This window comes from Phyllobates terribilis, unplaced genomic scaffold (genome assembly GCF_046119375.1).
Source record: "Phyllobates terribilis strain yellow unplaced genomic scaffold, ASM4611937v1 Scaffold_329__1_contigs__length_2103183, whole genome shotgun sequence".
NCBI lineage: Eukaryota > Metazoa > Chordata > Amphibia > Anura > Dendrobatidae > Phyllobates > Phyllobates terribilis.
Genome location: NW_027363089.1, coordinates 1,953,041 through 1,961,581, shown reverse-complemented (window position 1 = coordinate 1,961,581; position 8,541 = coordinate 1,953,041). Strand labels below are relative to the sequence as shown.

Below are 8,541 nucleotides of genomic sequence, written 5' to 3'. Positions count from 1 at the left end.
CAAACTGATCGGCAGCGGAGCTTTTGGGTGAGATTTCTGCTGGTATAATCCATATTTCTCAGGTTCCCTATGACAATGCTTCTGCCTCTGTGCTCTGCCATTCAGCGTTATCATAGGGAAATGATCGGAGTCCACATCACTGTTCTAATTCTCACTATTCAGGTCATTTATATACAGCTGAGCAAACTGATCTATAACAAATCAGACTGTAAGGGCCTGTGCACACATTGCAGATTTTTTGCATTTTTGTTGTGTTTTTTCTGCTCAGAATTGTCACAAAACCTGAGGGATTTCATGTTGCCAGCAAAGTGATGGAGATTCCTGAAATCTTATGCACACGATGCTTATTTTTCCTTGCAGATTTGCAGCACATCTGCATCATGTCATTTCTTTCAGTATTTTTTCTGCAGATTTCACACATAATAATAAGTGGGGAAAAATCTGCAACAAAAACGCAGGTAAAAACATGACAAAACGCACCTCTTTTTTGCATAGTTTTTCCTGCCTAGGGATGCAGATTTGGTGGAAAACTTTCTGCTCCAAATACTTCATATGGACACATACCCTTAAGGAAAGAGATAAAATAATATATTCCATTCACCTGTCCTCGCCCCTCACCTGTTTTTATGCTGCACCTCCACCAGGGCTTCCTTCTCCTCCTCAGCGGACTTTGTTTTTTTTTGGGGGCGGCTCCGTTATGGAGCTGATAAGAGAGATTGGCTGCACACGGTCATGTGAGGATTGACACGATACTGACGTCAATGACATCTGCACCCACATCCTCCACCATGACAATGTGAGTCCAATCACTGGCCTCAGCACCAGAAGGGGGCGCCAGAACATCCAGAGACTGGCACAGAAGACGCAGGACTGCAGCGATGGACAGGTGAGAGCCTAGGATAGGTGGCTATAACAGGTTTTATTATTTTTTTAACTACTTCCATCCCCTTCTTTTATTATGCCATAGGGTATGGGAGGAGCATAACAAATTTCTTCTTACAGCAATTGGAGGAATTTCAATTTGCACTAAATGTCACTTGGACAGAATCGTATCTATTGACCAAATATAGAGAATCTGGCCAAGAAGAATTTCGGTAGATTCTCTCCCATGTCTCTAATGCGACATGGGTGAGGGCTCAGACAGACATGGCATTGTGCAGATCTCCCATAGTTGATCTAGAAAGTGCTATTTTATTAATTTCTTGAAATGAATATCCAGTGACGGCCAGATTTCAAGAATTGGTACAGAAGATCATGTAATGACTTCTATAGATGGACTATTCATAAGGATTCATTATAAACCATAGATTCTCCTTTTCTCCAGGGCCGTATACTTAGTGCACCATAAAGACTCACACCAGATCTTTGCAATGAAGAAAATGGCCAAGCAGAACCTGGATACTCCAAGAAAAGTGGAATTGGCCTTTCTGGAGAGGGACATCTTAACATTCGCTGATTGTCCCTTTGTGGTCTCCATGCTCTGCTCCTTTCCAACTAAATCTCACCTGTGTATGGTTATGGAGTATGTAGAAGGTAGGACATGTACATTATATTATATTCAATCCATGTCTGCTTACATCTTATCACCGCTCATATAATTAGGATTTGTCCAAGTGGTTGGCTACATCCCCTCAGAGAATTTACTATAGGTTATATATTACCAAGATACCTGGAAATTCATTGATCTGTGTGCACGGGTGCTATGGTGCCCATGAGTCGGAGGGGTCCCACGCCACTTTGCTTTGTTTCCCATCCCTGTTCCTATCATCAAAATTTCAGCATAGCCACATCCTCAGAATGCGAATATGGCTGAACAGAATGGTGGATCAAGAAGCCAAAAGCTCCCTGATCCACCATCAGCCTGTGGTGAGTCTGAGACTCTGTGCACTGAAGGTGAAAAGTCGCAATAGCATCACGCCTGTAGTGTGGCGACTCAGTACTCACACTGCACTGACCAGTATGCCTGGGGAATGGGGTGAGATGAGTAGTGCTTTTTTATGTTAGTATTTGTAGGGGCCATAATACTAAATGGGTGTCTGGCAGTAGCCAATCATACTGTTTGGGGCACTGGTGGGGGTCATCATGCTGATTTCAGGGGGGCATAATACTGAGTGGTGGGGCTGGAGGGAGCCATAATAATGAGTTGGGGGGCTAGTGGGGACAATTATACTGAGTGGTGGCGACCATAATACTGAATAGGGGGCTGAAGGTAGCCAATCATACTAATTGGAGCATTGATGGGGGCCATCATACTGATTTGGAAGATGGGGGGGGGGGGCATGATACTGATTGGAGGCTTGGTGAGGGCCATAATACTGAGAGTTGGTGGGTGCCATAAAACTGAGTAATGGGGCTGGAGGGGGCCATAATACTGAGTGGTGGGGCCATTATACTGATTGGATGGATGGTTAGGGCCATAATACTAAGTGGTGGGGCTCGTGGAGGCCATGATACTGATTGGAGGGCTGGTGAGGCCCATAATACTGATTGGTGGGGCTGGTGGGGGCCATGATGCTGATTAGATGGCTGGTGAGGGCCATAATACTGAGTGGTGGGGCTGGTGAGGTCCATAATAATGAGTGATGGGGCTGATGGGGGCCATAATACTGAGTAGTGAGGCTTGTGTCAGCCATAATACTGAGTGGTGGGGCTGCTGGGAGTCATAATATTGAGTTAAGCGGCTCGTGGGAACAACTATACTGATTTGTATAAGTGGTGGGGCTGGAGGCGGCCATGATACTGAATGGAGGGCGGGTGAGGCCCATAATACTGATTGGTGGGGCTGGTGGGGGCCATGATACTGATTAGATGGCTGGTGAGGGCCATAATATGAAATAGTGAGGCTGGTAGGTGCCATAATACTGAGTGATGGGGCTGGTGGGGGGCATAATACTGAGTGGGGGACTGGTGAGGGCCATAATACTGAATTGGGGGCTGTGGGAGACATAATACTGTGCGAGAGGCTATGGGAGACTGTGAATTCTCCTATATTGAGTTGCTGACTGTGAATGCCCCTAAACTGAGTGGGGTCCTCATACTGAGTGGTGTGCTGTGGGAGTCCTTATTCTGTGTGGGGATCCTCATTCTGTGTTGTGGTCCAAATTATGTGTGAGGGGCCACTCATATTGAGTGGGACATGTATTTATGTAATTAGGTAAGGACCACATTTTACCACTACTTTAGTCTAATATTATGTGCACTATCCATTACATCTGTATATATTCTCTCCTGCCAAATATATCTGCTGACTTCTCATTATTCGTCACAGGGATCTGATTTATAAACCCCTCACCTGTCATATTTCCTTTTTTTCTATAGGTGGAAACTGTCAGACCCTTCTAAACACCAGGGGTCATTTATCTGTCCCCTTGACCCGCTTGTACTTTGCAGAAGTGGTTGTTGCAGTGGAATACTTGCACAGCTGTGGTGTGGTGCACAGAGACCTGAAACCGGAGAAGTAAGTGCCCCTGTAGTATAATAAGGAGGGAAAGTTATTATTTATTATCATATAGTCTGTAAGGCTAAAATCATCTTTTTTTTCGCAGCCTCCTGATAACATCTGCTGGACACATTAAAGTTACCGATTTTGGGCTTTCAAAAGTTGGTGTCATGATACCAAAAACCAACATCTACAAGCAATTAACAGAGGACATCACCAGAGAGTTCCGGGACCATGAGGTCAGCATCACTTACAGAAACCCAGCGTGTTCTTTACAAATCTCATCACACTATTGCTTCTTCTCTACGTTCTTCATTCCTAGAGAACTTTTCCACTGATATTTTATCTTCTGTCATTGTGTTTTTATGGTGAGAACTTGTCATATTAATGGTATCATCAATCTCATCTCTTTCTTCTCTTGGTTTCCAGGTCTGTGGCACCCCATATTATGTAGCCCCAGAGGTCATCCTGAAAAAAGGCTATGGGAGACCTGTTGATTGGTGGTCAATGGGGATCATACTACATCAATTTCTTGTGGGATTGGTTCCATTTTATGGAAATTCCCCAACTGAGATTTATGAAAATGTTGTCACAGGTAAGTAGAATAATCCGATTATAGCTTTGATTGGTTACATTTGTTTACTTATTTCCTTTGCTTTATCGTACAGTCCAATAAAGAGGTTTCATTTTCTGTCTTTTTCTATATAACAGGTGGCGTAATTTGGGATTGTAATCCCGTTCCTCCCTTTGTTGCTCAGAACCTCATCACTAAACTGCTCAGAAAAATTCCTGCACAAAGACTTGGGACAGGTAACAGATAATTATTACACCAAGGACATATCGCTCAAGTCCATGAGACTCAGCACTTCTCTATCAGCTCATCCATTTTTAGTTCGCCATAATATGACTTTCAGTATATTTCCTTCATGTTTGCTCAGTTATGTCATTAGTTCAGATTAAGTTAAACAGTTCAGATATGGAGCAGTCTCTGACAATATCCGCAATACTTTTGTTTTGTCTTCTACAGCAGGAGCATTTGAGATCAAAGGTCATCCATTCCTGAGTGATGTAGACTTTGACAACCTTTTAAGTCAGAGGCCTGAGTACGTTCCTCAGCTTTTGTCAGACGTAGACATAAGCTCCCCTATCAGTAAGTAGAAGGAGACGTCATCTAGACAAAGCAGCTATTTGTCTCGTCTACCATAATTTGAGACAATTGGCTCCCATTAATATTACGGATAAATGGTGACTGTGCTAAACTAACAATCTCTAATAATACTTCATTACTTATCTCTGGTAGATCACTCTGATATAAACAAACATCTCGTCTCAGAGGATGAGGAGGACAATGAGAGCTTTAACTTCCAGAATTTTACATCTTCTTCTGAAAAGCTTTCTAAAGTAAGTATGAGAACAATTAATCTAAAATATGTAAAAAAAGACCTGTAAAAGTAAAAAAAAAGTATTTAATATCTTCTTGTTGTCCACATTTAGCTCTGTACCACCGCTACTAGGAGGATGAACAATGAGGATCCCAAGTCCCCTCCAGAGTGTACCCCGGCATCCAGCACAAGCATCTCAGAAATGTGAGTAGATTCTAAGGTCATTACTGGGAGCTTCATACTAATATATATGCACAAACCCAAATATAGGACATAAATACCATAACAACAAATACAGCATGCATCGCCCGTGATTAGCAGTCATTGTGCTTTTAGCTTCAGAAACCTCTGGTGGTGACAGCCCATAATTGCAGCCAGTCATGCACTTTTAGTGATGCCCACACTGTAGGAGAGATGTAGTACTACATGCCAGCCATTCTTGGTAGTGGTTTTTCGCTCTGCTTTATAGAAGGTAGTTTTGAGTAGGAAACCTTCCCTACCATAACTCTTATATATCCTAATAGGCCTTATTGTTGATGTTAATCTAGTGAGACAACCCCTTCTATACCGAATTTACTTGTAATTTACACGTTTATTTTCTTCCAAACAGGCAGAAAGAATCTTTTCCTGTGTCTATTAGAGATGATGCTATTACCAGCTTGCCACCCTCGTCCCCATTGTCAGGTATGTACATGTCTACAGCACAAAAAATGAGAATGTTGATGTCAAGGCTCAAATACTTTCATATGGTATTTTTGTTAGTGGTCTTCTATGTTATACATGTTTCATGGATTCCAATTATGTTGCCCATAGGCCCATACTGTATCTCTATTTGCCTAATTTTGTAAAGTTTTTCCAGATTACCAGATGTATAGGGGACAGGAGTAGAACAATTCTACTATATACAGGAAAGATACAAAGCAGATCCTATAAGAATATATTGTTAATGAGGGCTTTTTTTTACTTTCTGATTAGAAACTCCAGCTGACGTCGAAAGAAAATCTTCGATATATCTGAGTATAGAGCAAGAAATCTCAGAAAATGAAGAAAAGGGGGAAAAGAGAGGAGGTAAGTGTGAGAGTCAGCTCCATGTTGTGTGATGTCATTCAGTGAGAATAATTCATGTGGAGCAGTTGTTATTAGGGATGGGCAGACCCGTGGATGTTCGGGTCCATCAGGCTCAAGAATGTTACCCTAACGTGATCCCGAACCCGAACGGGATGTGGTGAATATTCATGGGACTTTAATAGCGGGCACACAGACAGCTGAGCGCAGCAGGAGCCGCGCTGCGGCTACCACGTGCAAACTATTAGGGAAAATGAGTGGTCACTGCTCCCCACGCACGCAGTGAATATTCCGGCACAGAGGGGAACACAGCGCTGGAGGAGAGAGGAGGTGAGTATGATTGTTTATTTTTTTATGAGCAGCGTAACAGGGATCAGGGGGTGCCAAGCATACCAGGATGAGGGGGCCATACATACAGGGATGAAGGGGGCCATGCATATAAGGATGAGGGGGGCGATGCATACAAGGATGAGGGGGCCATGCATATAAGTGATGAGGGGGGCAATGCATACAAGGATGAGAGGGGCTATACATACAGGGATGAGGCATGAGGGGGGGCCATACATACAGGGATGAAGGGGGGCCATACATACCGGGATGAGGGGGTCCATACATACAGGGATGAAGGATGAGGGGGGCCATACATACAGGGCTGAAGAGTGCCATACATACCAGGAAGAGGAATGAAGGTACCATACATACCAGGAAGAGGGTTGAAGGTGCCATACATACCAGGATTGGTGTGCGGGGGCGCCATACATAACAGGATGAAGGGTGCCATACATACCAGGAAGAGGGATGAGGGGGCCATGCATACCAGGATGGAGGATTGGGGTGCCATGCATACCAGAATGGTGGATTAGGGTGCGATTGCATATCAGGATGGGGATGAGGGCCACATATAACAGGAAGGAGGGGGCCATATATACCAGGATGGGGGATATTAACAGAAGTGGGGTACATTACCCCTATAACAGTGTCAGCAGCAGACCCCCTCCAGCTTAACAGGGCATCATGACAACATTTTTTGCTTACATTTTTTTTCTATTTTGCTCCTCTAAAACTTAGGTGCGTCTTATAGTCCGAAAAATACGGTATTCACCAGCCGGTGCCTATGCATAGTTAGAAATTTGTCAGTGAGATATATAATTTAGTGCAGTGTGTGTGTGTAGCTTATTGTACATGTATTTAGATAATAATTTAAAAAATAAAATAAAAAAATGCCCACATGAGGGAAAGCAAACAGCTCGGGACTGGTGTTATTATTCTGGGAAGAGGCCAATGTCCATGAAGCTTCCCAGGCTATTAATATCAGCTCACGGCTGTCTGCATAGCCTTCACTGATTATTAAAAGGGGGGGCACCCCCAAAAATGACGTGGGGTCCCCTTTATACTGCGCCGGCCAATCACAGGCATACCAATACTTGGCATGGCTGTGATGGGGCCTGAAGTGCCCACACCAGAAAAGTTTATTGAATGGCTGTGCTGCATCCTTTCAACAAGCTTTGTTCGGACTGTTGAACCCGAACAGTAACACAGACCTCCGGGAGACACTAGATGTCCAGTACAGACCGTCACATATATGATGGCTAACAATGATCCCTGACCTCTTTATGAATAAGATTCCTCTGCCGTTCAGCCACAGTGACCGCACAGTGGTATCAAGTAATAAGTCGTCCCTTTACTTACATTATGGACACAAAGCAGATCCTATAAGAATATATTGTTAATGAGGGCTTTTTTTTACTTTCTGATTAGAAATTCCAGCTGACGTGGAAAGAAAATCTTCAATATATCTGAGTATAGAGCAAGAAATCTCAGAAAATGAAGAAAAGAGGGAAAAGAGACGAGGTAAGCGTGAGAGTCAGCTCCATGTTGTGTGATGTCATTCAGTGAGAATAATTCATGTGGAGCAGTTGTTATTAGGGATGTGCAGACCCGTGGATGTTCGGGGAACACAGCGCTGGAGGAGAGAGGAGGTGAGTATGATTGTTTATTTTTTTTATGAGCAGCGTGACAGGGAACAGGGGGTGCCAAGCATACCAGGATGAGGGGGCCATACATACAGGGATGAAGGGGGCCATGCATATAAGGATGAGGGGGGGCGATGCATACAAGGATGAGGAGGCCATGCATATAAGTGATGAGGAGGCAATGCATACAAGGATGAGGGGGGCTATACATACAGGGATGAGGCATGAGGGGGGCCATACATACAGGGATGTGGCATGAGGGGGGCCATACATACAGGGATGAAAGGGGCCATATATACTGGGATTAGGGGGTCCATACATACAGGGATGAAGGATGAGGGGGACCATACATACAGGGATGCAAGAGGAATGAAGGTACCATACATACCAGGAAGAGGGATGAAGGTGCCATACATACCTGGATGGGTGTGCGGGGGAGCCATACATAACAGGATGAAGGGTGCCATACATACCAGGAAGAGGGATAAGGGGGCCATGCATACCAGGATGGGGGATTGGGGAGCCATGCATACCAGGATGGTGGATTGGGGTGCCATTGCATATCAGGATGGGGATGAGGGCCACATATAACAGGAAGGAGGGGGCCATATATACCAGGATGGGGGATATTAACGGAAGTAGGGTACATTACACATTGTCAGAAGCAGACCCCCTCCCCCTT

At 44.2% G+C, this 8,541-nt stretch overlaps 1 long non-coding RNA gene across 1 annotated transcript; it reads left to right on the top strand.

Annotated features, from left to right (window-relative positions):
* Positions 1-5,423: 5,423 nt before the first annotated feature.
* On the top strand, positions 5,424-7,730 carry LOC141221668 (uncharacterized). Its single transcript, XR_012289634.1, has 3 exons — positions 5,424-5,505; positions 5,797-5,889; positions 7,645-7,730. It is a non-coding gene; the product is annotated as an uncharacterized lncRNA (long non-coding RNA).
* The last annotated feature ends 811 nt before the right edge of the window (positions 7,731-8,541 follow it).